We start from the raw sequence: 13,350 nt of genomic DNA, 5'->3' as shown, positions 1-13,350 counted from the left end.
CTTTCTTTCTCTTTCTTTCTTTCTTTCTTTCTTTCTTTCTTTCTTTCTTTCTTTCTTTCTTTCTTTCTTTCTTTCTTTCTTTCTTTCTTTCTTTCTTTCTGTCTGTCTTTCTCTCTTTTTCTCTTTCTTTTTTTGGAGAGGGGAAGGCAGGGAAATTGGGATTAAGTGACTTCCCCAAGGTCACACAGCTAGTAAGTGTCTGAGGCCACATTTGAACTCAGGTCCTCCTGACTCCAGGGCCAGTGCTCTATTCACTGTGCCACCTAGCCACCCCTTTTCTTTTCTTTCTAAAAAATATTTGAAATATCTCTTTATTATGCTTTAAATGAAAAGGGAATGGAAACAAGAGTACCCAACATGATGTCTCACCCAATGTTGTGATGGGACATCAGATCTGATATTCCAAACTCAAGAGAGATACAACTGTGATCTCAAATACACTGACCCAAAACATGAATTGTGTCTTAAAACTCCATGTTCATTCTGAGCCCTAGTCACTTTATTATCCCAAAGATTAAGCATATGTTCTGTTCAGCTATGTTGAAAAGAGGTAAAAACATTATAAGACGAATGTCACAGCAGGGAAGTTGCCTATGAAACTAGCCTTCTCTCTGTGGGCTCCAGCTTCACATCCTTTCAAGCTATCATCCTCATCATGGAACTCAGTTGTCCAAGCAGTCTGTTCATCCTGTGATTCTAAGGCTGACCCCATGACAGCCTCTGGCACTGCCAAAGCAGTCATGGCAACAGACTCCAAACCAAGGTTTCCAGTAACTTTTCAAGCAAGCCAAAGGAAGACAAACTTGTAAAAGTTGCAGTCACTTTTGGCTAAGATATCACAGTACTGGAATTTTTTTCCCCTTGGGAGAGAAGGAATATGTTTTTGACTCTTCTGTCCTTACTTCTCATGTCATTGTGTATTTTTCACATCCTTGTGCCAGATCTCTATACAGTAATACATGTGTGTATGTATATCTGTGTATATGCATATATACACACACATGTTTGTAAATAGCACTGGATATTACATTAAGTATAGTAATGGTAGGCAACTCTTGAAGTCACATTAAACAAGATGGCAGCACACCAAGCTTGTCATTTCTCACATCACCAAATTTCTCTTCCCCAGCTATGTCCCACATGCTAATTTAATATAGTCTCTATTAATATGTAAGACAAGGAGATGAACCTAAATATCTAAACTAGCCACAGCTTCTCAAATGCACCTATGTTTAACAAAATGTGGTTTCCCGAGGCCTCTTTCACTACCTAATGTAAATTTGAATTGAACTTGAGGCTGTCTGGGTAATCACCATCATGGGTCTTCTAGAAGTGTTTCCATTTTCACAAGATTGAACACCAAAGATTTTTTTAGCTTAGAATATTAAATTCAATTAAATGGACATCTTTTGAGATTCTCTTACTGTTCAAGGCACTAAGGTCATAGAGACAAAAGGTACTTTCATTCCACTGGGTTCAAACAACATGTTCACAAAAAAGTATAAGGATAAGGGAAACAGAAGAAGAACACAAAGTAGAGATGGACATCACAGAGGAGGTGATGAGGTGAATCTGAGATGCCTTTTGACTGTCTCACATGATGCAGTGGCCTTACTCCTTACCACAGCTAACTTCTCTACCTGTTCAAGCAATCCTGTTCCATCCCTTGTCCTCCAATAGATTGCCTCCTCTGCCATCCCCACTCTTTCATTTATTTTCAATCTCTCTTTCTTTACTGGCTCTTTTCCTATTGCCTATAGACATAGCCATATCTCCCCCATTGAAAAATGCCATCACTTGATCCTTCCATCCCTGTAAACTACCATCCTATTTCTCTTCTGCCCACTGTAACTAAATTCCTCAGAAAGGTTGTTTATAATAGATACCTCCACTTTCTCTCCTTTCTTAATCCTTTATAATCTCTCTTCCAACCTTATCACTCTATTGAAACTGCCTTTTCCAAAGTTACTCATGGCTACTTAGTTGCCAAATCCAATGACCTTTTCTCAATCCTAATTCTCCCTGACCTCTCCACTCTGCAGCTTTCAGCACTGTTGATCATTCTTTCCTCCTTGACAATCTCTTCTCTCTGGGTTTTTGAGCCACCACTTTCTCCTGATTCTCCTCCTATCTGTTTACTATTCCTTCTTTGTTTCATTTTCTGGATCCTGCTCCAGATCATTCCCTCTGACCATAGGTGTCCCTCAGGGTTCTGTCGTAGATCCTCTTCTCCCTCTATATTACTTAATTTGTTGATCTCATCAGCTCCCTTGGATTTAATTACCATCTCCATACTGATGATTCTCAAATCTACCTATCCTGCTGATCTCCAATCTCACATCTCCAACTGCCTTTTCAACATCTCACAGTGGATGTCCAATAGACATCTTAACTTCAACACGTTCAAACTATGTCCTAAGGGCTATAAAAATATGCATACTCTTTGACCCAGCAATACTCCTTCTAGGGCTGTATCCCAAAGAGATCATAAAAATGAGAAAGGGACCCACACGTACAAAAATATAGCAACTCTCTTTGTGGCTAAGAACTGGAAATTGAGGGGATACCCATCAATTGGGGAATGGCTGAACATTGTGGTATATGAATGTAATGGAATACTATTGTGCTATAAGAAAAGATGAACAGGCGGACTTCAGAAAAATCTGGAAAGATTTATATGAACTGATGCTGAGTTAAGTGAGCAAAACCAGGAGAACATTGTACATAGTTATAGCCACAGTCAGCAATGACTGATTTTGATAGACTTAGCCCTTCTCAGCAATGCAAGGATCTAAAACAATGCCAAAGTACTCATGATGGAAAATGCCATCCACATCCAGAGAAAGAACTATGGAATATGAATGCTTAGCAAAGCAGACTATTTTATTTTATTTTTTTTGTTTTGTTTTGTTTTTTTCTTTCTCATGATTTCTCCCATTTGTTATAATTTTTCTATATAGCATGACTAATGTGAAAATATGTTTAATAGGAATGTAGATGTATAGCTTATGTCAGATCACGGGTCATCTTGGGGAGGGAGGGGGAAGGAGGGGAAAAAATTAAAACTTGTGGAAGTAAACATTAAAAACTAAAAATTAATTAATTAAATTAAAAATGAAAAAACACAACATATCCAAAACTGAATTTATTATCTTTTCCCCTAAACTCTTCCCCCTCCTACTTTTCTTTTGCCTATAGAAGGCAGTTCCGTCTTCCCAGGCCCTAAGGTTTACAATCTAGCAGTCATCTTGGTTTGTTTCTCTGTTTCTCCTACCCACCCTAGCTACTGTGTTACAAAGCTTGTCAATTTCACCTTTGCAGCATCTCTTGTATATTCCCCCTTCTTTCTTCTTCTTTCTTGTTTAACCCAAGAAACCCATGGCAATTGGAATTTTGAATGGCCAAAAAGGTAGCCAACAAGTATCTGTTAACTTACTTGTCTGTTTCATTAGAATCTACAGAGAAAGATATAGAGTTGACCAAGGTGGTTCTATATGATGACCAGACTGTTCTACCTGTGGGATATTTCTTGTTTCCAGTGAGATGAGGATATAACAAAATGAAAAATGGAAAACTAAAAATTTTGAAGACTGGAAAGCCCAAGAGAGTGAAACAGGGTTTTAGGTCATAAATACTGCTGCTCAATTTATTTTGGTGGCTCATTATTGCTCCAGGATAAACTGTAAAGTCCTCTGCTTGGAATTTAAAGCTATTCACACCCTGGCACATTCCTAACTTTCCATTATTCTTATAATTTCCTCTTCTCCATAAACTCATACAGTGATACTGACCTATTTGCTGATCCTTGCACATGGAACTCCATTCCTTGTCTCCATGCCTTTGTGGCTGTCCCTCATACCTGCAATCTTCTCCCTCCTAATCTTTACATCTCAGAATTCCAGTTTCCTTCAAAATTCAGCTCAATTGGCTAACAGTCAATAATCATTTATTAAGCACCTACTATGTGCTAAGTACTGTACTAAGCTAAATGGTTATTTCTTACAAGAGGCCTCTCCTGGTTCCCCCAGTTACCAGACTCTTCCACACTAAGGGTATCTTCTGTCTACTTTGTATATGTCTTAATAGGTATCTATATGTATTTATTTTGTCTCCTCCCTCAGAATGCCAGCTACTCGAAGAAAGGGTATTGGGTGTTTTTTCCTTTTTTGTATGTAGTACTAGTATTGCTTTGAAGTCCCAAAGGTATAGTGACTCAGTCTTCTCCCCTTCTTCCTTTCAGGTTAAAAAAGGAGGCAAATTTATCCTCCTAGACTAGAGCTCACATCCCTTGTGAGGATGTGAACCATCCCTTGAATCGTCTCAACCTTCCTGGTATATCTGAGGGGGCCCTCAGTTCAAGTCTTAGGGTTTTGCTTGGGAGAAGTACAGAGTCATCCATAAAGTTAAACTTTTATGACTCCATAGCTCCCATAGGAACTTCAGTTTCTACTAAAGTATAATATTGATGAAATAAAAAATAAAAACAAAAATTCCCAGGACCATCCCATAATGCCCACAACAACATGCATGAAGACAATGGGAACAAATTCATTTCCCCCAAAATAAACAGGACTTGCACATCACCATCAACCCTGATGAATGGAACAGTAAGACCGAAAGTGATAGAAGGAGGAGAGAAGAGGAGGAGAAAGGTGACACACCTCAAATGTTTGGTCTTGTAGCAGAGGGGACGGAAGTAGGTCATGAATTAATATAGCAACTCTAGCTAGGCAGGCCTAATTAGGCAAATTTCAAGTTCTGGATAAGCAGAGCATTCCTTAAGTGTCTTCTGTCTGATAATTCACTTTTAATCAACTCATCACTAGTAGCTGTCAACTCTTGGCCTTTCTTTCCACTAATCTCCAAAAGTTCCAGGCTTCACTACCTCCTAGACTTTTTCAGACCTTCCTGCCATCTGGGAAAAATTATGCTTTCAATCCATCAGACCCCTGCTAATAGGGGACTACATTTGTATTCTCATCACTTAGTATGATTCCACGCAAATAATAGTTGCCTAATAAATGCTTATTGGTTATTAATCAACATAGATCACAGACTAGCAAAAAATAGGCGGGAATAAAAATTTCAGGTTGTGGCACCATCAGAGGCCATTAGAACTGGCAAAGCTTAAACTGACTCAGAAACCTTTGCCTTCTTATGGCCCTCATGGCACTGACTTCTTTCATTTTAAAGAGGAACCTCCCAATGATCTCTGTATACTTGGTCCGAATGACATCATCTTTTATTTACAGCAATAGTAGCAGAGGGCTTTTTGTTTCCTCAAATAAGTGACTTTTAAAAAATGAGAAGAAATATCTAACCTCACCCTAATTAATGAATTGGTAGCTAAATTTCTGTTTTTATACATTCATATCAGGATAGTTAATCTTTGTACTTAGAAATGACAGTGGTATGAGAATTAGAAAGGAAATCAAAATTCTTTGGATTCCAAGAACACCCACCTCATCTTGGACTCCACTTAATGGCTAATACGATTATGGACTAGATTGTCACTACCAATGGCTAACTCATATTTCATAGGTGTCTGCTATATCAGTCAGTCTAATGCCCAATTCCTAGATATTGGGAACAAATTGATTTTGTGTTCCAAGTGATCCTTACAACTTTTCACCATTTCCCTGTTTGTTTGAAGGGGAAACAACAATAACCAATCATTTAGAAGATATCAGGAGAGGAGAAAGGCAACTTTTTATCATTGTTATTACTGTGGCCAGACTCTGAGTCTGGGAATCAGCAGGTGGCGTAGAGGATGGAGTGCCTAACCTGGAACCAGGAGGACTCATCTTGGTGAGTTCAAATCAAGCCTCAGACACTTACTAGCTGGGTGACCCTGAGCAAATCACTTTGCCTCAGTTTCTCATTTGTAAAATAAACTGAAGAAGGAAATGGCAAACCACTCCAGCATCCTTGCCAAGAAAACCCCAAATAGAGTCATGGAGAGTTGAACATGACTGAAAAAGACTCAATAATAACAACAAAATTCTTCTTTTTCTGAAACACTTTACTCATTGACTGTGAGACTAAATTTTAATATGGAATTTAAAATTCCACAATAAGACCAGTGTTCCTAAAGTTTTATATTACTACTTTCCATTATAGATAAGCATCTCACGCTTATAACTATTTACTTGATCTCAAATTCAGTGAATATTTATTATTAACAACAATAATAATTCACACAGCACTTTAAGATTTGAATAAACTTTCTTCTTAACAACCCTGGTGTAAATAGTACAATCATCATCATAATTTCCATTTTATAAATGAGGAAACAGAAACTCAGGGAGTTTAACCAGTGTCACAAAGCTAATATATTACAAATTCTGAATTTAAATTGATGTCTCTTGAATCAATATTTTATGGAAAGCATGCTTTCTACAATATAATGCTGTCTCTCTGATAAGTATTATTGAAATATGATTAGAATACTGTCCCTGCCATTAAGGACCTTACAGGTATCAAGTAAGTGAGTTAAGACAAATTCAAGTGGCTATTAAAAAAAGTAGAAGTGCACAGGAGAGGTACAAAATGTTATGAGAGCTCAGAAGAAGGAGACATTGTTTCTGATTAAAGGGAGAGAGGAATTAATTAATAAACAATCAATATGAAGCTATTATTTAAACAGCAAGGTAATTTAGTAGGTAGAGCCCTGAACTTGAGGTCAGGAAGACCTGAAATCAAATTCTTCCTCAGATACTTGCTAGCTGTGTGATTCAGGGCAAATCACTTAAACTCTCTCAGTCTCTATTTCCTCATCTGTAAAATGTGACTAATTATAGCACCTACCATACAGGACTGTTACGAGGTTCAAATGAGATAATATAAGTAACACATTTTATTATAACTTTAAACACCCTGCAGATATTATTGCTATTATTTTGTGCCAGACATGATGCTTTGTCCCAGAGATATAAATACAAAAATGAGACTACTTGCCTTCAATGAGCTTACATTCTACTAGGGAGGATATACCAAACATACACCACCATGGCAGTGGTGGCCAAGGAACAGGGTGTTTGTTCTAGACAATTAGAAAAATTGTGAGTAGAGTCTTAGGACAGTAGATTGACATGTTCTTACCCATAGCTTTGATAATTTTGATTTTATTATTGTTCCCGGAGTAAGAGACATCAAAAGACCAAAGTCACTAAGTACTGTCATTAAGTTGTTAAAGTGAAATTTGACAACTGTTTTTACAATCTTATAAATCAATTGTTCAATCAACAGGGATTTATTAAATGCCTACTAAGTGCCCTACAGACTATTTTGCTATATAGTAGAGTAAACATCTATGATTATTCCATTTAAATTATTATGAAATATAGGCATGTTTACCCAGTATAGACATAGACACTCTCTAAATATTTATCATCTATAATCCACACACCGTAATAAAAATATCTCATGGAGAGGAAATAGATGAGTGCTTTAGTCAATGTGGGTAAATTTCTATGCTTTTAAGTATGTGCAAAGAAATTCCAAGGAATCCACAAATTCAAATTATTAGTTCTTAGAAAAGAGATCAAGCTTCCTTGTGTTACAGGGAACTCTTTTCTCCCTATTTTCCTTATTGTAAAATTTCCTTTTGTGTTATTATGAATGAAATTGGTTTTGAATCTGACAAATAAAAAAAAAAACCACCAAGAGCTGATATGCCATCCGTAAAGGATGCAAAAGTCAATATAAGTAGGAAAATGTTTTTTTAAGCTTGTCTGAGTACATACCTTTGCATTTTCAAGAAAACATGTCATTCCTTTCAGAGCCTTGAATTAAGATGCACCCTTTTTTGCTGAAGGCTATTTTAAATTAGGCTAATAAATTGCTGCTCTCTGCCTTGCGTGATAATGCATTACATTATCTACTGATGTACATGTATTGTTTGACTCTAATGGTGTGGAAATTAAACGTTAGACATGGGCCAGATGTTCCTATAGATGGATATGAAGTATGACTGGCATCACTGTGTCTCATTGGGATGGAAAAGTAGGATGTAATAACTGAACAACAATAACAATGACCTAAAAAATGCTCTCCAAAGTGGTTCTCTGATAAGAAATAATATCATAGAAATACACTTCTTTCCTTGAATTGGAGAGGTGGAAACTACAGGAACAGATTGCCGCATTTCCTATCAGGTACAGTCATTTTGTTAGTTTGGTTTGCTTAAGTTTTTATTCATTATAATGGAGGATTCAGTGTATGTATGCAGAGATGATGGGGTATTGGGAAATACGTATGGAATGAGTAATGATAATAATAATGACCAGCATTTATTATGCGTGAGTCAGAGTGACTCATCTACCTGAGTTCAAATCTGGCTTTAGATACTAGCTGTGGGATTCTAGGCAAATTATTTGAACCTCTTTACTGTAAAAAAAAAAAAAAAAGTAGGAAAAGGGAATGGTAAACCACTCCAGTATCTTTGCCAAGAAAACCCCAAAAAGGGTCATGAAGAGTTGGACACGATTGAAAATGACTGAACAACAACAATTAGTATGGTGCTTTAAGCTTTATAGAGTGCTTATTCTCTCCTTTCAATAACCCTGTAAGATAAATATTCTGATTATTTCCACTTTATTGATGAAGAAACAGGGTAAATGACTTGTCCCACAGCTAAGTGTCTGAGGCAGGATCAGAATTTGGGGTCTCACTTTTCCCTGACCCCAAGACTAGTACTTTGTCTACTACACCACTTAGGTCAAAAGGAAGGAAATACAACTTTTTTTTTGAGAGAAGTAATATAGTGCACATCTAGAGCTAGTCTTATTCCCATTCCACTCTGCATTATTATAAATGTGATAAGTATTGCACATATTGCTCAATAAAGAAGAAATCTTGTTTTTCAAAATGCATTGAGAATATAAAAATATATAGAAGGGTATACAAAGATGGGAAATGTTTGTCATCCTTGTCAGCCAGTGGGGAGCAGCTTTTATTGTTTTGAAAGAATTTGGTACTCTACATAACATTTTTAGGTATTCCTGGACCCAATCTCCACATTACGAATAATTTGCACAGCAGGATGGGGATGGGAGTAAAGAATGATGGGGCTTGGGGAAGACATGGATGGAGAAGAGAAAGGAGGGTAACAATGGAAGTGGCAAATAACTGTCCCTCACAATGAATTTTAATGAAGACTCCCTATTGTTTTTACATACATTAGATAAAACTCAAGAACAATTTTATAATTCTAAGAAACCTTAGCTTCACTCTAAGTACAGTTTATATGCCATTTCCTATGAGAAAGAATTCTGGATCTCTTTAATTTTAATGTATGTACTTATCTGTTTGTATGTTATACTCCGCCCTCCCCCCCCCCCCAAAAAAAAAAATGTAAGTTCCTTGAGGGTAGGGAGTGATTTTGTTTATTTTGTCTTTCTATCTATAAATGCAACTTATTCCTAATAGGCTCTTAATCGTTGCTTGTTAGATTAGATGGGATAGCATCCTGTATAGATTTAATTTGTCTATAAGAACACAGTCCAAGTAGAAGAACCCTTTCATAGGACAGAGGTAGAATGTCTAGAATATTTTACAGATAAGAACCGGAGGGGAGAACTGACTCCCCCAAAGTCATACCCAAATCCAGTCCTCATTTGTTATGCCATGGTGTCATTTCAACATGCTTCTTCTTCTAATTCTTAAAGGGCCAGGTTTGTCAAGATGGGCTCCATACACAGATATTTGAATTGGGGATACTTCTGATAATAAACATTTCTTCCGCAGCTAGGTGGCATAGTGGATAGGGTTCTGGGCTTGGAGTCAAGAAGACTTATCTTTCTGAGTTCAAATCTGGCCTCACACACTCACTAGCTGTGTGACACTGGGCAGTTTGCCTCCAGATCCTCATCTGTAAAATGAGGAAAATAACAAGCACCTACCTCACAGGGTCATTGTGAGAACCAATGTGCCTGGCAGAGAGTAGATGCAATAAAAATGCTTATTGCCAGAGTGCCACCCTCCAGAGGAGAGGAACAATTGATCTAAGATAATGATGAGGAGAGGACCAGTAACAGAAAGAAGTACCTATTTTGATTGCACATAAGTGCCCAGAGATAGGGGTGGGGTAGGGGACATTATATGTCACTTGTCCATAAATCAGCCACCCACAGTACACTAAAAGTGACCCATGGTGGACTTAGACTTCTGGAGACTAAGAGGGAGCTAAGGAGTGAAGGGGAAGGAATAGTTCAACATAAGGATGATAGAAGGCTAGGGGGAGAATTCATGGGCACATTAGTGAATTACTTTGGAGATATGCAGAAATGCAAATAGAGTTCAACAAAGGGTTGGCTAAATATTTGTGATCATTTTTATTAAAATCAACAATAAATAAAGAACCAATTAGCACCAATATGGAGATAATAAAGAAAGGTAAGATTGAGAAAATGAAGAATACATTTATTCTTTCAAGAGTTAAGTCACGGGGTGGCCAGGTAGCACAGCGAGTAAGAGCACCGGCCCCAGTGTTGGGATGACCTGGGGATAGAATCCAGGCTCAGACACTTAGCACGCACCCAGAAACACCTGGCCATGTAACCTTGAACAAGTTACTTAACCCCAATTGCTTAAAAAAAAGAGTTAAGTCAGCTCTAAGTTTGGTTCACTTTTTCCCCCCATGTGGTTTACTTGGAGTATGGGATCCATGTAGATTTTCTTACATGTTTCTCTTCATTACTAGTGATATTTCTCCAAAGCAACTGAGATTTTTTTATTCTTCCCTTCTCCAGCAACTGTTCCTCACCCTCCCAATCAGAGTACTTTTTAAGTTCTAATTTAAATTAAATTAAAATTTAAATTCTTTGGAAATCTTTTCCATATGAATCATGAAAGTAGAGTAGCCAGTTTGGGTGTTGGTAGATTTTTAAATATTTTTAGCAGACTTTCTCCCGTGATTCAGGAATGCAATATCATACTTTTCAGCAATCAAGCATGCTTCATGAAAAATAAATGAATAAACAAACAAACAAATAAATAAAGCAAACAGTATGATACTGGTGCAGTGGCAAGCAAATTCAGAAGACCTAGCCCTGCCCCCTTGGAGTTTGCTATCTAAAACAGATATGGAGCATTATCCATATAATTATTTGCATGTGTTCTAAGCCTTAGAAACCATTCTTTTCCTCCCCTCCCACTCAAACATACACACTTGATAATTCTCAAAAAAAGGAGTGTCAGATTCCTGAAGCTGACATGTACCCTGCACCAATCAGGGAAGAGGAGATTATTAGCAGGAGTACATCCAGATATTTATGTCTGGAATGAAGCTTGATAGGCCTGGGTCCTTAAGGAACAGAAGGACATTGGTAAAAGAAAAAAGGACACCATTCCATAATGAAATGGGAAATGAATTTGAATTATAAGAATCTGGGAAAGGAGCCAGCTAGGTGACACAGTGAACAGAGGACCAGCCCTGGAGTCAGGGGGACCTGAATTCAAATTCGACCTCAAACACTTAGCACTTATTAGCTGTGTGACCTTGGGCAAGACACTTAACCCCAATTACCCTGCCCTTCCCCCTCCAAAAAAAAAAAAAGACAAAAAGAGTATCGGGGAATGACCCTAGGGGAGCCATTTCTCTTCTCTGGGTCTCAGTTTCCTTATCCATAGAAAGAAAGAGTTTGACTTGGCAGCCAGTAAAGTCCATTTTAGTTCTAAATCCTGTGACTTAGAGCAATGGTGTGGAACTCACATAGAAACAGGACCCATTAAACCTCACATAAAGATCCCCATCAATTACATATTGACTTAGTTTTAAAATGTAACATCTATATTTTACTGTATTTTTATTTGTTTTGTTAACTATTTCCCAATTACATTTTAATCTCCTTCTGGCCATACTCAGGATTGTTGTGGATTTCTGGCGTGCCTGTTTGATACCTGTGATTTAGAGCACTGAATACAACAAATTGATTCCACTGATGGCCCAAGTTAACATTTCTGACTTTATTTCTCTGGCTTTTCTGACCTTGACTTGCCTTATCTCTTTGTGTAATTTCCAATCCTTTCCCATTTGCCAGCTCCAGCATTTCAACTTAATGATCTTTATTTCCACTGAATCCCACTGGGTGTAATGACGCTTTTTCTCTTTGCCTTCAACTTGGAACTTTTGGCCATGGCTTTCACCCCATTTGGGGAATGGATAGAACACATTCTTAGGCCATTAGTTCTTTTTTATCTTGCAAGCCTACTGTGCCTGCTACCACATAGCAAGGGCTTAATAAATGACTGATCTTGTAGTTTGTCAGGATCAATAAATCAATAGCTATGGGCATTTCCACTTTTTATACTTCCTGGAATTTATTTGTCTTAGGACAGAGGCAGTAATAATACAAAGTTAAAGTCCTCTGAATCATACCACACCTTAAAAAGGATCTGAGGCTTAGAGTGTCTCATTTGCATAACAAAAGGCCAGAAACAATGAATTTGGCCTAAGGATGTAGACTGATTCAGAATCTTTTCCTCAAACACTAGCCAACTGGAAAATATTCGAGATAAAAAAAAAATCACAATGCTGTTTATCAAATGGCCATTGCCCAGTTACAGCCCAGACTTCAGAGATCTTGGATGGGTACCAGAAGTTAGGGTGAGGTCTTTCACTGAGGGAGCCCAGCCCTAAACCAGGAAGAGTTATTGAAAGGAGAAGCAACATTCCTGATCTCATGTTTGTTCAGTTGTTCAGTCACGTCTGATAATTCATGACCCCATGGACAACAGCATGCCAGGTTCTTCTATCCTCCACTGTCTCTTTACATCTATCCAAATTCATGTTCATTGTTTCCATGACATTATCTATCCATCTCAACCTCTTCTGCCTCCCTTCTTTTGCCTTCAATCTTTCTGAGCACCAGTCTGTTCCAATGTGTCCTGTCTTTTCATTATATGGCCAAAATATTTAAGCTTTAACTTCAGTATTTGACCTTCCAATTAACAGTCTAAATTAATTTCTGAAAACATTGATTGATTTGATCTCCTTGATGTCCAACAGACTCTCAAAAGTCTTTTCCAGCATCATAATACAAGTGCTTTGATTCTGCAGTGCTCAGATTTCCTTATAGTTCACCTCTCATAGTCATATATTGCTACTGGAAAAACCATAGCTTTGACTACACCAGCCTTTGTTTACAAGGTGATGTCTCTACATTTTAGTATGCTGTCTATCCTGATCTCATATTCTTACCTAAGAGGTAACAAAAAGTCTTCAGAGATGAGGCCTTGAGGAACTAGAACTAGAAAGGCTTTGACCAAATCTAGTTTAAGGGTCTCTGATTTTTCTGAAAGAGCTCACCAGTGTCCATTCCTCCCCATCCCCATCTTTATGTTCCTTAC

The sequence above is a fragment of the Petaurus breviceps genome, unplaced genomic scaffold, assembly GCF_028583685.1.
Source record: "Petaurus breviceps papuanus isolate PSGF00001 unplaced genomic scaffold, PetGlider_PUasm1.0 190, whole genome shotgun sequence".
Lineage (NCBI taxonomy): Eukaryota > Metazoa > Chordata > Mammalia > Diprotodontia > Petauridae > Petaurus > Petaurus breviceps.
This window is presented reverse-complemented; position numbering follows the sequence as displayed.